The following is a 19,819-nucleotide window of genomic DNA, read 5'->3' on the forward strand; positions in this document are numbered from 1 at the left end:
TATGATTTAAAAACATTTTCTAAGTGACTTCAGAAAAGAAGGGAGAAGGAGAAAGAGCTAGAAACATCAATGATGAGAGAATCATTGATTCGCTGCCTCCTGCATGCCCCTGACTGAGGATGCAGCCCTCAATCTGGGCATGTGTCCTGACTGGTAATGGAACCACTACCTCCTGGCCCATAGGTCGACACTCAACCACTGAGCCACTGCAGCCGAGCTAGAGTTCTGATTTTGTTAGGCATTAGGTGACTTGAGTTTCATTCTTGACCTACTTATATAAACTCAGAAACGGATATAATCTTTTTACCATACTGTATATCAGTTTAAAATGGGCATGCTGACATTATGAGGAAGAGCAGTGTAATAAAAGACTAGTGAATGCTTTTTTTTTCCCTAAAAAAATATTTACTATTAAGAAAGAAACTAATAAGTGGTCACATAAACACCGACAAAGTAACCAACCTTTTTTTATTTAAAATCCATGATAGTTTAATATCATAATAAACCAACTTAAAAAACTAAGCACAATTCTATGAAAGCAGTTAAAGCAGAGAAGACACTTTATCTACATTAGTATGTGATCTTTAAATTTTTACCAGACATCAAACCAAAGCAAACAGGTAGGAACGAAGAGAACAAATCATAAAGTCCTGTATTTTCAGAAATTCCCTTTTCATGATTGTTTCATTAGAAATTGCTTCAGCCATAGAAATATGATTTGATATTTACATTTTTTAGCTTATGTCCCTATCTTGACATTTCTCTGAACGAGACCCGATATGTACCACCAAGCTTCAGGATTACTCAGGAGAGCATCTGCTATCCAGGATCTTTGCTAAGTCCCAGGGAAACTGTCCATGTGCCTACCAAACTCATGGACATAGAGAATCTTTTTCACCCAGAATTCCTAATCTGGAACACAGACTTAGGATCAGAGTGCATTGTGCTGGGCACCAAGATCAAAGCAATATACTTCCTTATATATCAGCTATCTGGTTTGTTGAGTCATAGTCTATGCTTTCTTGATAAAGAGTGAATTTTATAACATTCTTGACTGCTCAAGAAAATAAGTATAGTTCAAGATAGTATACTTCCCATAAGTAAAAAATGAGCCTCACTAAAATTTTCTTCATAGATACACAGTGTATGAAATAATATATGTTGGTCAAAGTATATACAATTCAGTCTCAAAAATCCCAGTGAAAATACTATGGCACTTATAAAGTCATTTAAATGTCTGATGTTAGATTCACAGTGTAAAGAATTCAGACTATCAGTCATTCAACACATAATTATCTAAGTGCACTAAGTATATCATAAAAAATGATGAAGATGAAATCCCTATAATCCAAGGAACTAGTAAGAATCAGTCAAATAAATATCAATTGTACAATGGAGTCATAATTGCTAGATGTGTGATGGGCAAACAATTGTTGGTATAGGAATAGTCCCAGTCTTTCCCTACCTGTGCACAATAAAACTAATTCTGGCTCAGTCATATGTTTCTTTCTTCTCTACCGAGGAGCCTGCTTTTCAAATGAGCTCTTAGGTTTTTGAGACAAAATAATCTGAGAAAAGGAGGTAAGGGAGAAAGACAAGAACAGGCTTATAAGGACGAAAACCAGAAGAGTTAGTTTTGGAGGGAGAACTTTGAGGAAAACAACTATGATTCATCAGGGCAATTCACGAGTGTGGTGATAGCTGTGGGCTTGTCTCATATGAACTTTCTTAGGTTGAGGTACGGTCTGTATATATCTACTTTGTAGAGATTTTTTAAATTATTATAAATGGATGTGTAATTTTGTGAAATGCTTTTTTGCATCTATTGAGATGATCATATGATTTTTATCCTTCACTTTGCTAATGTGGTGTATCACAATGTTGGATGTGAAGATGTTGAACTATCTTTGCATCCCTGAAATAAATCATGCTTGATCATCGTATATGACACATTTAATGTATTCTTGAGTTTGTTTTTTTCGTATTTTGTTGAGGGTTTTTGAATTTATGGTCACTAGGAATATCTATATATATAAAAGGCTAAGTGACCATCTGACCATCCAACCATTCGACAGGCTAGTAGGTATGATGCACACTGACCACCAGGGGGCAGACGCTCAATGCAGGAGGTGCAGAGCTGCGGTGACTTGGCAGTAGTGGTTCTTGGGTGACACACCCCAGAACCAGAGAGGAGGGAACCTGAGTCCTTGCGGGGCTGCACGATTCCACCTTTGGCGGTGGGTCATGTTGTTGCTGGGGCAGAGTTGGCCCCAAATCTGGTTTACTGCCGAGCTGTGGTGACCACAGACACCCTTCGAGTGGTGGCACTGCCCCAGGTGCAGCCAGCCAGGGAGGGACTGTGGGAGGTTGGCTCCAGGGTGTGTCCAGTCATCTCGCCCAGTCCCACCCCACTGGCCACTTTCTAATTAATTTCCTTTCAATGTGTATGGATCCATGCACTAGGCCGCTAGTTGGTTTATAATTATGTTTTTTTGTGGGTGTCCTTGTCTAGTCTTGATCTCAGGGTAATGCTCACCTCATAAAATGAGATTGGGAATGTTCCCATCTCTTCAAATTTATATAATAAGTTATTAAATTTTCTTTGAATGTTGGTGGAATTCACTAGTGAAGCCATTTGGTCCTAGATTTTTGGCTTTGGGGATTTTTTTGATTATTATTTCAGTCTCCTTATTTGTAGTTGGTATGTTTAGATTTTTTGTTTCTTCATGATTTAGTCATAGAAGAGTATATGTTTCTATAAATTTATTTATCATTTCTAGGTTTTCCAATTTGTTGGTGTATAATTGTTTTATTAATCTCATGATTCTTTGTATTTCTTTGGTATCACTTATCATTTCTCTTCATTCTTTTCTGATTTTGTTTATTGAGTCCTCTTTTATTTTTGTAGTGAGTGTAGTAAAACTTTGTGAGTTTTGTGTATCTTTTCATAGAACCAGTTCTTAATTCCATTGATCTTTTCTAATGTTTTGTAAATATTTATATCGTTTAGTTCTACTCTTATTTTTATCATTTCCTTAAACTAATTTGGGGCTTTGTTTGTTCTTTTTCTAGTTATTCTAGGTATAAAGTTAGATTGTTTACTTGAGATTTTTATTGTTTCTTGCAGTAGACCTTTATTGATCTAAAGTTCCCATTCAGAACTGCTTTTGCTGCATTCCATAGATTTTGGTATGTTGTACTTTCATTTTTATTTGTGTCAAGGTATTTTTGATTCCTACTTTATTTGCTGACACATTCATTATAGTAGCATGTTGTTTAATAGCTAAATATTTGTATTTTTCATTTCCTTTAGTTGATTTCTAGTTTTATATAATTGTGTTTAGAATTGATGCTTGATATAATTTAAATCTTCTAAAATTATTGTGTTGTGTTTTGTTGCTTAGTATATGATCTCTCCTAGAGAATATTCCCTGTGCACTTGAGGAGAATATGTATTCTGATATTTTTTTGATAGAATGTTCTGAATATATCTATTAAGTTCATCTTAATCATTTTCTGTATGAATAATCTATTTGTGGATATAAGGGGGATATCAAAGTTACCCACCATTATGGTATGGATTTTAATTTTTCTCTTTATGTCTGTTTGTATTTGATCTATATATTTTGGCACTCCTATGCTTGGTGTATAAAAATCTACAAATGTTATATCATTGTTAGATTAATTAGTTTATCATTATGTAATGCCTTTGTCTTTTACTATAATTTTTGTTTTATCTTCTCTTTTGTCTAATATAACTATAGCTATCCAGCCTTCTTTTGGTTTTAATTTGCATAAAACAAAACCTTTTCTTAATTCTTTCAGTCTGTGTCCCTATATCTGAAGTGAGTCTCTTGTATGCAGTATATAAGTGGTTTTTGTGTTTTTTTGTTTGTTTATTTGTTTGTTTGTTTTAATCCTTTCAGCTAGTCTATGTCTTATTGAAGAATTTTGTCCATTTACATTTAGAGTAATTACTGATAGGTATGTACCCATTGACATTTTGTTAATAGTTCTTTTTTTGGCTATTTCATAGTTCTGCTCTGTTTCTTCCTTCTTCTCTTGCATTCATCCCCTGTGGTTTGATGACTTTCTATAATGTTATGCTTAGTTCCCTTTCTCATTATCTTTTGAATATCTAATACAGGTTTTTGGTTTGTGGTTACCACGAGGCTCACACTAACAGCCTCTATCTATAACAATCCATCTTAAGTTGGTAGTATGTTATGTTTAAACACATTCTAAAACTCTGCATTTTTACTCTTTTCCAAGCATTTTATGCTTTTGATATCACACTTTATACCTTTTTATTTTGTGTATCCCTTAACTAATAATGTAGTTGTATTTATTTTTCTGTCTTTTAACCTCTATACTAATTTTATGAGGGATTAATCCACCTCCTTTACTATATATTTACCTCTACCAGTGACATTTTTATTAATATATGTTTTATTATTACTAATTAGTGCCCTTATTTTCAAATTTAAAAAGTCCCTTAATATTTCTTCTAAGGCTGATTTAGTGATGGTAAACTCCTTTAGCTTTTGCTTGTCTGGAAAATTCTCTCTCTCCCCTTCAATTCTGAATAACTTTGCTGAATAATAACTAATTCTGGATTGGAAGAAGATTTTGTTTTAAGTGCTCTGTATATATCTGGTCAATCCCTTCTGGCCTGCAGTTTCTGCTGAGAAACCTGATAGTTATCTTATGGTGGTTCCCTTGTCCATAAACATGTTAATTTTCTCTTATTGCTTTAAGATTTTCTTTATCTTCAAGTTTTAACAGTTTAATTACAATGTGTCTTCATGTGGGTCTCTTTAGGTTCATCTTGTTTGAAACTCTCTCAGCTTCCTGGATCTGATTGTCTGTTTCCTTCCACAGGTTAGGAAAGTTTTCAAATAAGTTTTCTGCCCTTTTCTCGCTTTCTTCTTCTTCTGATACCCCTATAATGTGAATGTTATTCTGCTTATAGTTGCCCCATAAATTGCTTAACACATTGTATGCGGGAAACGTATTTATACGTTTTACTTAAATGTTTTACATTGACTGGTAGTAGAGCGTGGGGCACGTATTAATACGTTTTTTATAGACTAGCAGTAGAATGCGGGTAACGTATAAATACGTAAACGAAAGTTATCGTAATTTTACTGAACGTTGCCATTTGCACAAAAAATTAGCAATAAAAACTACCCGCAAACAATGTGTTAAGCTATCTTCACTTATTTATATTATATGCGTTCCACTGCCCTGTCTTTCAGATTACTGATTCTTTCTTCTGCTGTATTTAGTCTGCTGTTGAACCCCTCAATTGTATTTTTCAGATCAGTTATTGTATTCTTCAACTCTGTGGCTTTTCTTTTGTATATTCTTATATATTTTCTTTGTTTAAATTCTGTGTTTATCCATTCTTTTTCTGAACTTGATGAACATCCTTATGACCATTACATTGAAGTCTTTATTAGATAAATTACTTATGTCTGCTTTATTAAGATTTGTTTTCTTTTGAGTTTTTTACCTTGTTTTTATTTTATTTTTTGTTTGAGACATATTCCTTTGTTTTTCAATTTTCCTTGATTCTCTGTTTTTGTTTCCATGTATCAGAAGAAACAGCTATCTCTCCCAGTTTTGAAGAAGAGGCCCTGTGTAGAAGATGAACCTATCATTTAACCCTCTAGTGCTGTATTGTTACTTGAACTGTCTCTCTGAATTTTTTTCAGACTCATAGTGCCTAAAAAGGCCAAGGGCAATCCCCCTTGGCCACCAGAATCTGGTACTCAAAGTTTATTCCCTACCTGGGCTGCTCATAACTTCCAGCTGTGGAGGGGCTACAAGAGCAGTTCTGGGGTGTGGCAGGGCCCTCACTTGCTGTCTCTAACAGGTTAGAGTAAGAGTGCAAAAGTGGCACTTGCCAACATTAGCACTAACAAGGTAGAGAAAAAATGTGAAAATGGTGCCCACCACCACCTTTGTCCATGAAAAGAGTCTTATCAGGCTTCTGCCCCTGTGGCAGATACTTTAAAATTAGCATATAAATGTCATTTTATCAGAAGAAAGAATTGTAATCTTTTTTAACTGTTGCTTGTGCACTTGGTCTCAGGATGCCCTTTAATTGTGGAATCTCCTTTTCTACAGTTCAATAGTTTTCTTGGCTAAAGCCTATTGGTTTTCAAAGCCTAATGTTTTGGGGGCTTGTCTCTCAGTGAAGGTCTCAAGGGTTGTGGTGCCTGATGTGGGACACAAACCTTTTGTTCCTCAGGGATAAACTCCATTTTTTGAGTTCCACCCATATGTGGGTCACTGCACTAAGAGTGCTATCTCCCAAAGCAATTATATCATTCTCCATCAGACTGCAATATTACCATATATAGGTTTGACCCCTTAAATATCATAATCTTTATAAACAACTATGTGCCTAACTACAACCATGCTGCTTTTGCCATTGTGAGTTTTTTACTGGATATTTTAGGGGGATCCAGCTGAACAACTGAATTAATCACTCTAGATTGGCCTCTTTACTTTCTTTCTCTTTACACACCAGAATTTGTTATGGTCTTTCATATTTTTAGATAAATTTAAATATTTTAAAAATAACCATCAAATAAAGATTCATAGGCCCATTGAGCAAAAACAAAACAAAACAAAACAAAAAACCAACAACCCAAAAACAAACAAAAAACAACACAAAGAAAAAATTTCCCCTCCACTCTTCAAGGTCATAGCAAGTCTAGTTCAGTTTGATCGATAGAAGATTGTTGTTTTAATAAATGGAAACATCTAGTCTCTTTAGGAATAAATACATGTTCTGAAATCCTTGCTTTCTATTTTCTGTAACTGACCACAGTGAAACTGAAGAGACTGAAAGAAATGAGAAGGAAGCTGAAAGGGTCTTTCATTGTAAGATTTTCAGTTTATCTTAGGGACACTCAGACAATCATAATTTCCAATTTCTGGAAGACCTTTCACTTTGATCTCATTCTATAATAAAGGGAATTACATTCCTAATAGAATATGTTTCCTGTGATGGGGTAGGTATCTTAAAAAAATAAATAGTAAGTAACACCTTATATTTACTTTGCTGAGGGTGAATTAGCCAAGTGACAGAGAAATAACTTATTTTCCTTCCTGCTAAGCACAGAGTCAACCTTCTTTAATAAGATGATACCGCAATACAGCAATACTTTATTTGCTTTTCACCTTTAGTATAGCAGAATCACATCTCCAGAGAAGTCAACTTTCTACTCTAGGAATACAAAAGTCATGATATTATTGCTTGTGTTTTTATCCATATATTCACTCCCCCAGTTATTCCTTTAGTTCCTTCTTAAATATTTGTTTCCTAAAAAAAAATTAGGACCAAATTATAGTGCTTTATGATCAAATTGTAAGTATCTAAAGATATATTAAAGCCACAGCTCACTGTTATTATACATATCTATGGAAGACTAGCAGGTATAATTCATTTTTAATAAAGAAGTGATAGAGGAACTAGTAAATTTACTTCTAATTTGTTTTTGTGGTATCTACTTCTAATATCTCCATCATTGTTAGATTTGAAAAGAGTAACATCTCATACTTTCTACATCTTTCACATTGTACAATAAGAGCACACAGGAGGAATACTAACTGTGTTTTATGAGTCCAAGAACTAAGAAATAAAAAAGGCATTAGAAAAGTGTAGAGGATGTGAAGGAATACGAATGAGTAGGTGAAGAATAGGGTAAAATACTCAAAATCATCATTTCTCAAAGTAAAGCCTGCAAATTTCTGAGATGTTCAAGACATTATTTGCCTTTTGTGCTTTGTTAACATTTGCACTGATGGCATGAAAGTAATGGTGCAGAGCAATGAGCTAAAACTGATGGAACTTTAGCATGAATCAAGTTAGTGGCACCAAAGTGTACTAGAAGTCATTATATTCTTTACCCCCACTCACTTGCAAAAGAAAAGAACTGGTTTCACTTAAGAATGTCCTTGATTAAGAAGTTAAAATAATTATCTTTATTAAACATCAATCGCTGAGTACATGCCATTTTTATATATTCTGTGTAATGACATGGCTCAGTAACCTAAAGCACTTATTCTGCATACTGACATGTTAAGGTGGTCTCCAAGTTAAAGCACTTTGTGATTGTTTTAGCTGCAAGCAGAATGAACCACTTTGGCATGGGACACCCACTTTTCAGTTGATATGACAACTTACAAACTATCTTTTTGGCCTTGGGTATTTGGCAGGCATTGTCTTGAAAATGATCAATGTGTCCACAAAGTGAAAAGAAGCCTGTGTTTTATTTCATTCTGTGCCTCAAGTTTTATTTCTTCTATGTTCTTCTTGATATCTTCTCTCATATTAAGATTTGAAGTTACTAAATTAATAACTTTGATAGCCTCTCTTTACTTTAGATTCAGGCAGCAATAGTTGAAGAATTAAATAGCTATCAAAGATGTTCATAATGACTTCCAATATCACATTCAGAAGGACATAGGAGAATTTAACAAGTTTTGTGGGAGTTGGAGAAGAGTATACAGAAAATACCTATTTAGTGTGCATATCAGTTATCTGGCCACCCTGTACCTAGCCATAGCTCACTGATCAGTAAGCATCATTTTAATTGCCCATTTACTTGTTGCCTTTGAACACTAGATAGTACTCTTAGAAGGCAGGGAGTATATCTTATTAACCATGGCATCTCATAAAATTGGCATTGGGTGTGGCACAGAATGGGTGTTTGGTATTTCTTTGCTAAAAAAATAGCATCTAATAATTTAAATTTTTTATGGTTAAGAATTGATCACCCTTTTGGCCAATGTTAGTGCTAAATAAATATGCTTTGACTTAGCATGGTATTGGGGGGAATGGTAAATATGGGAATAATACTTATTTTATAGGAATATGATAAGATTAATTATATATGTATACATACACATGCACACACATATATATGAAGAATTCAGCTTATATGATAACGGTTTTTTTTTTTTATTACTACTGCCATGGAGACTGCAATAAGGAGAAAACTCGACTATCTCTGTTTTTGCAGTCACCTACTTTAGAAATATCTACTTGGAACATAGAGATAAATAATTTAAGGAAAACAAAATTACATTAGCCCTAACCTCTTTGTAGCACCAGGTCTAATTGTGACATTTCTGAATCAAAGCTATAACAATGGAATTTTTCCTACTTTAGGATGCCATTACTAGATGACTGTAAGACAATGTTTTGGGTGTAAGAATCTTATTTTCCAATAGGTAGGCACAAGAAGCAGGACGAAGAGCTGGACATGGGTAACAGCCCCTCAACATTCTAGAATCACAGTGCATCAGATACTGGTAGAATGTAAGTAACACAAGACCATGGACTTGTATCTGTTTTGTTCATCGCTATTTCCCTAGAGCTTACCTCATAGTAGTTCTTTAATTCATATTCTCTCCATGATTGCCTGACTGTTATTTCAATTAAATATTTGATGAACTTTCCTGCACTACTGCTAGTAAGCTTTTATTTCAATGTTCAACAACTAAGAGCTTTTGTTTGTTTTTTAAGGAAGGAGATGGTGGTGGTGGGAGAGAGGAAGCCACAAAGGAATTTATGTTACCAACAGAGAAAGTATAAAAAGTCATTTAAAAAAAACACATCTTGTCGAACTTGTGTTACTATTAGAAAAGTTTGGCTAAATGGCGGTGGTTGCCAGGTTGAGAGGCGGGAGGTATGAATAGGCAGAGAGCACAGAGAGTTTGAGAGAAGTGAAACTACTCTATATGATAATACGATGGTGGATACCCGTCCTTACACATTTGTCACAGCCCATGGTATGTACAGCACCAAGAGCGAACCCTAATATAGATTGTGGACTTTGGATGGAAATGATGTTTCAATGCCGGTGCATCAATCATAACTGATGTTCCACCCTGGCTCGGGATGTTGCTGGTGGGGGAGGTTGCGTGTGTGGTGGCAGGGCGTGTATGGGATCTCTGCGTCTTCTGTTCACTTTTGCTATGAATTTAAAACTTCTCTGAAAAAAAAGAATAGAGTCTGTTTAAAAACCAAAGTTAGACTAAATGGTAACCTCATGGTAAATCTTCCACTAAGCATTATAAAATAAAACCACTTCCCCTGGAAAATTAATAAATGAGGTCTCTTTGGCTTTCCATCTTTGGTATCATTGCTTAATTATTTCACTGACAATGGAAAATTTTGTTACTTTTATTTTCCCAGAAATTATGTTTCATTTTATAATAAATGTGTAAAATGGTTTATGAAACTATCGTACTTTGGGGCTACATAAATCCAGCTATGTATTAAATAATTAGTTTGTTCTATAAGTAATAATTTAGAATCTAAATTGCCCAAGGTACCAGACTAAGTGTACTAAGAAATGTAGATATTTTAAAATAATAATCTGTTTCTTTTGTGAGCTGGCTTACTTTTTTCAGAGCATTTATACATTTTTTTTTTTTTTGCAAAAAAAAAGAAAAGAAACTAGACCACCAACTTATGCCAAACACAAGAATAAACTCAAAATGGATAAAAGACTTAATTGTAAGTTGTGAAAGCATAAAAATCTTAGAAGAAAACATAGGCAGCAAAATCGTAGACATTTCATGTGTACAACCCTGGGCTGTCGCCAGGGAAGGTTTTAAACTCCCACCTGAGAAATTTTTCTTAATTAAAAATGTTTACATAAATTTAAAATTTTTTTATTAACTTTTAAAATGTATATGTTTAGACAATAATAAAATTTTAAATGATAACCTTTTGACTGTCTTAAAATGACTTTAATTTTAGAATGTTATTTTTTAGAGTAATCTGAATACTATCTGAAGAATCATCAGAGGTGGTATTCAGAGATATTACTTTTTTAACATACGTAGGAAAAGTTATCAGAGTTAGGTTACTGCAAGTAAAATGTGCTACTTGTCATGCTGGGAAAAGCTTTAATGGTAAGCAAGACTTTGTCAAGTAATAGACAAAGCAAAGGCACACTTGGGAGATGTTTTATATATACGCATTTTGAAGCAAGAATGAGGGCAGTGAAGAATCCAGTTGTTGCCCAGCTGGTGTGGCTCAGTGGTTGAGTGTTGACCTATGAACCAGGAGGTCACAGTTTGATTCCCAGTCAGGGCATATGCCTGGTTTGCCGGTTTGATCCCCAGTGGGGGGCTTGCAGGAGGCAGCCAATCAAGAATTCTCTCTTATCATTAATGTTTCTCTCACCCTCTCCCTTCCTCCCTGAAATCAATAAAAATATATTAAGAACAATAATTACACAGTTGTTAACGTGACCAGGTAGAGTTAGTTTTTTTGAAATATTGAACTTTGCCTCCCGCTGACAGCCCTGGAGATGGGGTCCTTCCCCTTAATGTTTCCTGTTACAAACCTCTACCTTACAAAAGCAGCAAAGAGGGGAAAGAGGAGGAGTAACTTGTGTCTAGAGTTCTGCCTTAGAGAAAGCCAGGCAAGAAGTGGAAGCACCATCTCATGAGGAGTAGGCTTGGAGGCAAGGGTACAAGAAAGCTTCTGAGGACAAGTGGTTTCTCCCACTGATTTGCATTGTGTCACTGTCTCTCCTCGTCCATCAGCCCGGCTGCCTGGGAGGACACCTGGAGGGTAAATGCTTGTGACTGGAGTGGGAGAAACCGTAGAAATCTGTTTATTAGGTGGATCTTCTAGTCCAGTGATGGCGAACCTTTCGAGCTCGGCATGTCAGCATTTTGAAAAACCCTAACTTAACTCGGGTGCCGTGTCACATATAGAAATTTTTTGATATTTGCAACCATAGTAAAACAAAGACTTATATTTTTGATATTTATTTTATACATTTAAATGCCATTTAACAAAGAAAAATCAACCAAAAAAATGAGTTCGCATGTCACCTCTGACACGTGTGTCATAGGTTTGCCATCACTGTATCTAGTCCTTTCTAGAAGCTATGAAAGTTAGGCCCACCCAGGATCCCCAAAGTAGAACAGACTCAGTCAAGTGCATTATACTTTCTATAACAATAAAGTAAAAGTCTTTTTTTTTTTGGCTTTTATTTTGTTTCACTTTACATCCAAAGTTGAATAATTTTATAATAATTATTTCAAATCACAGTATATTTTAGAAGATATTGTGCATTTTACTTTTCCTGAGCATCCAGTTCATATTTCATCATTTTTATTATACATATTAATAGTGTGAACATTTTATAATTTATATCGTGCATGGTGATGCTGAGGACATCTTTCTTCTGTGCTACCGTATTAAAAGTGGAGTTGGAAATATAAACTCTAAGGTAGGGTATAAGTGAACAAGCTTCAAAAGGGTTAATTTTTGTTTTAATTTTCTGCTATACATCTCAGCACAGGTGTCACTTCCCCAGGAAAAACTCTCCCGACCCAGCAGTCTAGTTCAGGTTCCATTGCTACATGATCTGAGCGGACACTGTTTCTTTCTGCACAGCATTTATCTCATTTATACTCTGAATAGACTCTAAGCCATATAAAAGCCGAGACCATATCTGGTTTTGCTTACCATTATATTTCCAGACACTATCACATCACCTGAAACTCAACACTATTTATTAAATGAATAAATAAACTGCATTCCCAAAATTCAAATGGGATCGTGTTCCCCTCATGTTTAAACCCTTTAGAATTCAGATAACCCTCCATTGTGGTCAGGATAATGTTCAAAGCCCCCTAACATGGCTGTAATTCACCTGACGCTCTGCTTACTGGTCATTTCTCAACCTCATCTCAAGTGATTCTCACTATTCGGTACTTACTGAGCCCCTGGTATGTACCAGGTGATGTTAGCACAGAGGATTTAGTGATGAGCAGGACAGATTCTGTGCTTACACTGTGGAGCTTATGGTTCAAGACAGACATTAAATAAGCAGTGGAAAATTTGATGAACCAAATGTTATGTAAGTTATAAAAACACTCCCTACTCCACACTTTATATGCCAGCCAGCCATAGCAGGTTGTATTGTTTCCTAAATGCACCATGGTCACTTAGTCTGCGGGCTTTGCACATTCTGTTCCCTTGTCTTTCTCATCTTGGCACACTTGTGCTTCCTCTACTGACTTTTCACCACCCCTCCCCCCACATCAACGTGTCCTGCTTTGCTCTTACTAAAATCAAATTCTTTTCAATATTCTCCCCTCCTATGAGCTCCTAAAGCACATTGTGCTTCAACTACCTTCATATTTACAGCTCTGCAAGTGTCTCTTACTTGACTATATGTTCCAGGAGGGCAGGCTTGCATCTGGCTTGCTCCTGTGTCAAACAGATAATAGGTGCTCATTAAATGAATCTTGACTGAATAAATGGATGAATGTCAAGTGACTAGATCAGCAAAGTGCTGTGGGATTTCAGAGTAGAGGGTTGTTATTATTACAAATGAGGAATGATTTATGTAGCAATTAAAATGACTATTTAACCAGAAAAAAAAAAAAGTTTTAGTTGGGCTACAGCTTTCTCAAAAGCACATTTAGAATGACCAATGTTTGGTTTCTCCTACTCAGGCCATTGTTGAGTTGGCAAGGAGATTTCAGCTGTCAGCAAGGATGCTGCTACCAGGGTCTTTTCTAGCACATTTCTGCCACCACTCTTCCGGGATGGGTATTAAAAAAGTTTAGAGATTCTTGAGTAAAAATTACATAATGACAAATATTTTGGTGTTCCTATCCTGGCCCATGTAGGGGTATATTATATCCCAATAGGGCTAGGTAGCAAACACAGTTTTTCTAGATGTATTAAATGAGATCAGTGTTATAATCACCCAGCCCTGCCAAATGGCCCTGAAAATAGCTCATCTTTTCTGATTGGGCTTGAAAAGGTGTAGGAAACCTGAGTGCAATTTCTGACTTGAAAAATTCAACAATATTCAAAACTAGAGGCTGGTGCATTTGTGCACTAGTGGGATCCCTCGGCCTGACCTGCAAGGATGGGGCCAAAACCTGACACCCCCCAAGGGGTTTCGAATTGAGAGAGGGTGCAGTCTAGGCCAAGGGACCCCACCAGTGCACGATCAGTGCTGGTAAGGGACAGCTGGAGGGCTTCAGGGTGTGTTTGGCCCTTCTCACTGTGGGACCCCAGCAGCAAGCTAATCTACCAGTCAAAGCGTCTGCCCCCTCGTGGTCAGTGCATGTCATAGAGACTGGTCAAACAGTTGAACAGTCGGCCACTTAGCATATTAGGCTTTTATTATATAGGATACTCTTTGTGGGACAGGAAATACTGCAACCTGTGCCTTGTAGATGTTGACAAGGAGTCATAGGCAAAGGAGACCCTGAGTAGTGCTCGGGAAATTCCTATAGAGCAGTGGTTCTCAACCTTGGCTGCACATTAGAATCACCTGGGAATCTTTTTAAAATCCTGATTTCTGGGCTTCATCCTCTGGAAATTGTTTCTTTGTTACTAATGTTGTGGCCTCACCCCATAACAAAGAAACAGAATTTCCAGAGGATGAGGCCCAGAAATCAGGATTTTAAAAAGATTCCCAGGTGATTCTAATGTGCAGCCAAGGTGGAGAACCACTGCTATAGAGGGAGGTGCATATAGTTTGAAACTTTGGCTATTTTTATGTTGTTTTTTTCTCTAGTTATTTTTATTCTCCCCCCCCCCCTTAGCATGTAATGAGGTTTTCTTTGAAAATGTCACCTGTCCCAAATGTGTAATGAGGAACCAAGGAAGATTGTGTGTTTTGTGATGTTAAAAGATAAACAGAGGTACATTAAATTTTTCAAAAGTCTATTTGAGCAAGCATAGATTCAAATCAGGCAGCACCAAACTGAAAGTGGTTAGGGCATTCGCCAACAGTTTGGGAAAGGCTTTTATACAGCCAATGTAGACGCAAAGCAAGGAAACTACTTGATTGGCTATAGCTCAGTTGCCTTATTGGGGAAAACTTCATTGGCTGTTGATAATTGGTTGTTCTTAGGTTTTGATTTCTCAGCTGCAGGACTTGACTCTGGCTCAGGTCTGGGTTTGTTTACTTAGGCTACCAAAGCCTTCGAGCCTCTTTAGGCTAATGGTCTCCCTGTTTAATTACTTTAACAGCGTTTTCTTCTGTTTGTTTTGATCTGTGTTAACAGGTCTGGCCATAGTACTAAAAAGAGTGTGTTCTCCCTGGAGGGTCACACTAGGAGTGGCAGCAAGAATTAAAGTGAGAGAATATGACCCAGTAGAATAGTAAGAGGAGGATCAACCCCACCTGTTCCACCAAAGCTTATTCCATCTTAGATAGTTCTGCCCTCTATTTAATGAGAAATTTAATCTTCCGAGTCTGATAGTGCAGCACAATCTATGAACACCACACACTCCAGAGTTTAATGCATTATTTCCTTCTCTATGAAGAATGTCTCCAGGATAATGATAATGATGATGAACAAATTATTGATGTTTTTAGGCTCCCATGTCTGACTGAGAGTACTTTCAACTGTCATTTATTTATTTATGTTTGATTATAGATTTTATTACTTGAACCAGTTTATGTTATGCTTCTAGTATTTTGGAGAGAATTAATAAATCATTCAGAGAGAAATCTGTGTGCCACTAATAAAGAAGAAAGAAAAGAAAAAAATAAATAAAGGAAGGTACCGGTCTCCAGAGTGAAATGTATCAACTGTTAGCCAACAGAAATATAAAATGGTCCTCACCTTTGGGCTCTACTTTGCACTCAAATGCTCATAACTGTTTTAGAAAGCTCGACGCCCACACCGCAGGATCTTGCTCCTCTTTAATTCTGTCTAATTTGTGTAGTGAATAACCAAATACTCATAATGCAATTAGAAGATAATCAGGCTTGTAATTATGTTAATTGTTGGAGACTTACATCAATCCTCCAGCAAAGTGGTAGGATTTCAGCGGCACTATTAACATGGCAGGAGAGTGTGGGAGAGCGGGATGGGAGAGTGGGTAAATGGATGAGCTGCTTTGACTTGTATCATTTAACAACACCGAGAAGACAATGGGGCTTTACATGAAAGGAGCTGTCAGAGGAGGTACTTAGAAAACGGGGTTTTAGTTTCCAGAAAATCAACCTCTTTTGTTGCTTTCCTTCCCACAGATAATCACATTGTCCACGTATACTTATCATAAGACACCTAATTCAAAGAAAACAGATAAATAGGTGAGGGAGAGAGAGAGAATTACCAATTACCCTTTACCCCAGTCATCACATTACTGAAAAGAAGACCAAAACAAATCAAGACCTTATTACCATCTCTGCTTCTGCACCGGAAGTTTCCTTCTCTCCTGTGATGGTGACCAATGGTCAAGCCGCGACTGTTGTAATCTGTCTATAGATTGCCACTCACCCATTACATCTGCCCAGCCCTGACATAAAGCTTATTTCCAAATACAATTCACTAACATATTCGTTAGGATTTTCAAGATTTCTCCAGAGCCCACTGCACCAAAGCTGGCCATCCGGAGGCTGCTGTGGGCAAGTCCCTGGCCTTCTGTATTAGTACGAACAGTCTGAGAAGCCTGCCTTTCCTTTCTTTCACACGCTTTCTTTCCTTTCCTCTTCTTTTCTTCTTTCTTCGTTCCTTTCACCCACGTCTGCATTGTGGTATGGCAGGTAGAAAAAGCCTGTGGTGTAGCTTAACTGCTACTTAAAGAAGATTTATGACACCACATATTTATGACTTCATGACGTTAACACTAAAATTACCTCACAAAGGGGTGTGGAGAAAAGGAAACCCTTGTGCACTGTTGGTGGGAATATAAATTAGTGCAGCCATTATGGAAAACAGCGTGTAAGTTCCTTAAGCAATTAAAAATAGAACTGCCCTAGGATCCAGCAATTCCACTTCTGGGTGTATATTTGAAGGAAATGAAGTCACTAGTTCAAAGAGATATCTGCACCTTCGTGTTCATTGCAGCATGATTAACAACGGCCAAGACATGGAAACAACCTAAGTGTTCATCCATGGGTAGATGGATAAAGAAGATACGTACAAAGGATTATTACTCAGCCATGAAAAAAGAAAGAACCCTGCCATTTGCAACAACGTGGATGAACCTTGAGGCCATTATGTCAAAAGTGAAATAAGTCAGACAGAAAAAGACAAACACTGATAATATTCCTTATGTGTGGAATCAAGACCAAAAAAAAAAAAAACAACAACAAAAACTGAACTCATAGACACAGAAAAGAGATTGGTAGTTTCCAGCAATGGGAGGTACTGAACTCATAGAAACAGAAAACAGATTGGTAGCTGCCAGCAATGGGAGGTAAGGAGTGGATGAAAATGTACAAGTTTCCAGTTATAAGATGAGTAAGTCCTGGGGATGTAAAATACAGCACAGTGACTATAGTTAGCAACATTGTATTATTTATTTGAAAATTGCTTAGAGAGTAAACCTTAAAAGTTCTGATCACAAGAAAAAAATTTGTAATTATGTGAGGTGATAGATGCTATATACATATATCCAATCACTGTGTTGTACAACTTAAACTAATACAATGTTAGTTGTCAATTGTATCTTAATAAAATTGGGAAAAAAGAATGAAGGGGGGAAAGACCTCTGTTCATGTATTAGGAATAGAGAATTTGGTCAGAACCGATGCTAAATTATATTTAATTACCGTCAGCTCTCTTGGTCAAAAGGTGGAAAAATATTTTCCTCACAAGGTTTTGTCTACTACCTGAAAATAAAAGACCAGGAGATTTTCTGAGTAGTGTTTAGCTGAATGCCACCTATCAATAAAATTAAGATAAATTGATGTACTTCTGGTTTTCAAACGTATGCAGACAAAAATGACCCATGCAACAAAGAAGGGCTATAAAATCCAAATCTCTCCCATTGCTATTCAGTATGAATACAAACAAATGCTCATTTGAGCCATAACTTACATTTTACATCCTTAATGTCAAAATCAAGTGACAAATTTGCGTTTGTAGTTCACTACATATTTATTGCTTCTTATCCATTTTGGAACCATATTGAAACTATACAGCACATAATTAAACTGTAAGAATGCTATAAGTTGAGTTAAATAAGGCGCATTTCATTATATTCACTCATTTTCTGCTATGTTTTGATTAATTGTTAACCAGTCAAGCAAACACAGGTTCTTAGAGTTTATTAAAATTTGAGTCCTTAAAAAAAAAAAAAATTTGAGTCCTTAAAATGACCCACAAGATTAGATTCTACTGGCTACAAGAAAGTCAGAAAGGAAAGTATATGCTGAACCTGGAACTATTTTAAAGGAGGTAGTTCCTCAGAAGGTGTCAGTCAACAGACAATTTACTTGAAAATAAGAGGATATCAATAAAAGAGTAACCACCAGTTACAAATATTTAAGAATAAATGAAGGATTTGAAAAAAAAGGCCAAATTTCATGAAATGGAGTGACAGGAAAATATATTACTCATAGAAAATAGAAACTTTTCCTGTAACTTATTTATGCTGGGCAAATTGTCCAAAAACCTAATTAGAAAGCTGATGTTCTTGGAAGAGATCTCAGACTAGCTCATTACATTAACTCGATAAATTTGTTCTTTCAGAAATCCCCAAGTAGGCAACTAATCATAGAGTTTCATGCTTTTTCTCAATCTTTAATTTCAACTTTTGTCATTGGCTAGGATTTTGTTTTTACTGAGCACTGAAGTAACTGACCCCCCAAATTTTATTGAGCTTACAAACCATCACTTCAAATCAGATGCAGATTTGGAGATAATTCAGTTAACATGCTACTGTGATTCCTCATTAAGACAAAACTGTGAATTCCATCTCCAAATCTCTCTGGTTTATAAAATAAAAAATATAATTTATGGTAGCACTGTTACATAAGGAAGAAAAAGTTGCTAATACTAAAAACTGTACTCTTCAAGATTGAAATTAGTTTTTATATACTATTATTTTTTATTATTTTAGTCCCTCTCAAGATATCGGAACAATGGATATAGCAATTTGTTGGAGTAATCACAGTGGTTATGGACAAGCCCGCAATGAATCCATGGCTTACATTCTAACTACATGGAAGTTAATATTCTACATACTATTTATAAATAACTTTTCTGTATAAGTTTGATGGAGTATAGTATTTTCTATAGTAAAGAATCACATTTTAGTCCAATTAGCTTTATAAAAAATACTATAAGGAAAAATATACTTTGCTTTCATATTCCTTCCTCCCTCTTACCAATGTGCTTTTTTTTTAATGTTCCAGTTTCTCCTATAATGAACAAATTTGAGTCTGTGCAGATTTTGTCCAAATTGCATCCAGGTTTCTATTACCTCTGCAGCAGCTTATCCCATTTCACGCTGATTTATGTCCTCACTTGTTAAAATACTTCAAATGCATGATTAATGCAATGGAGTTGCTAAAACCTGTATTTAAAGTTTAAAAGATTATTGGGCCCAGACATCCTAAGAGTATTAAAAATTTGAAGGAAAGTGGCAAGGCACGGGCACTGAAACTACTTAAGAGCTAGCATTGGTCAAAATCAAGCTTCTGGCTCTAGACAGGGACATTCAAAACATGTTTTCAGAGTAAACATTCCAACAGTGCAACCTGAAATCCTCTGTGAGAATTCCAGAAAGGATTGCCTCCAAATATGACTAAATTATTTAAGGCTTGTTCATCTTGAGGTTTAATTTGTATCCTTAAATGATATTAATAGTCAAGAGATCGAGTTGATAATGTGTGCATACCATTTCTATGATAAAAACAAAACTGGTAGTATGTTTGTGTACTAGCATAAAAATTAACTATTTGGTTTATACAAAAAAAAGAAAAGAAAACTAAAAGCAATGAGAGAAATTAGGATTTTTTTTACAACTTCAATAACTATAATATTGTATTCTGGTTAAAAGTTG

Source organism: Myotis nattereri (assembly GCF_964212035.1).
Source record: "Myotis nattereri genome assembly, chromosome: 17".
Lineage (NCBI taxonomy): Eukaryota > Metazoa > Chordata > Mammalia > Chiroptera > Vespertilionidae > Myotis > Myotis nattereri.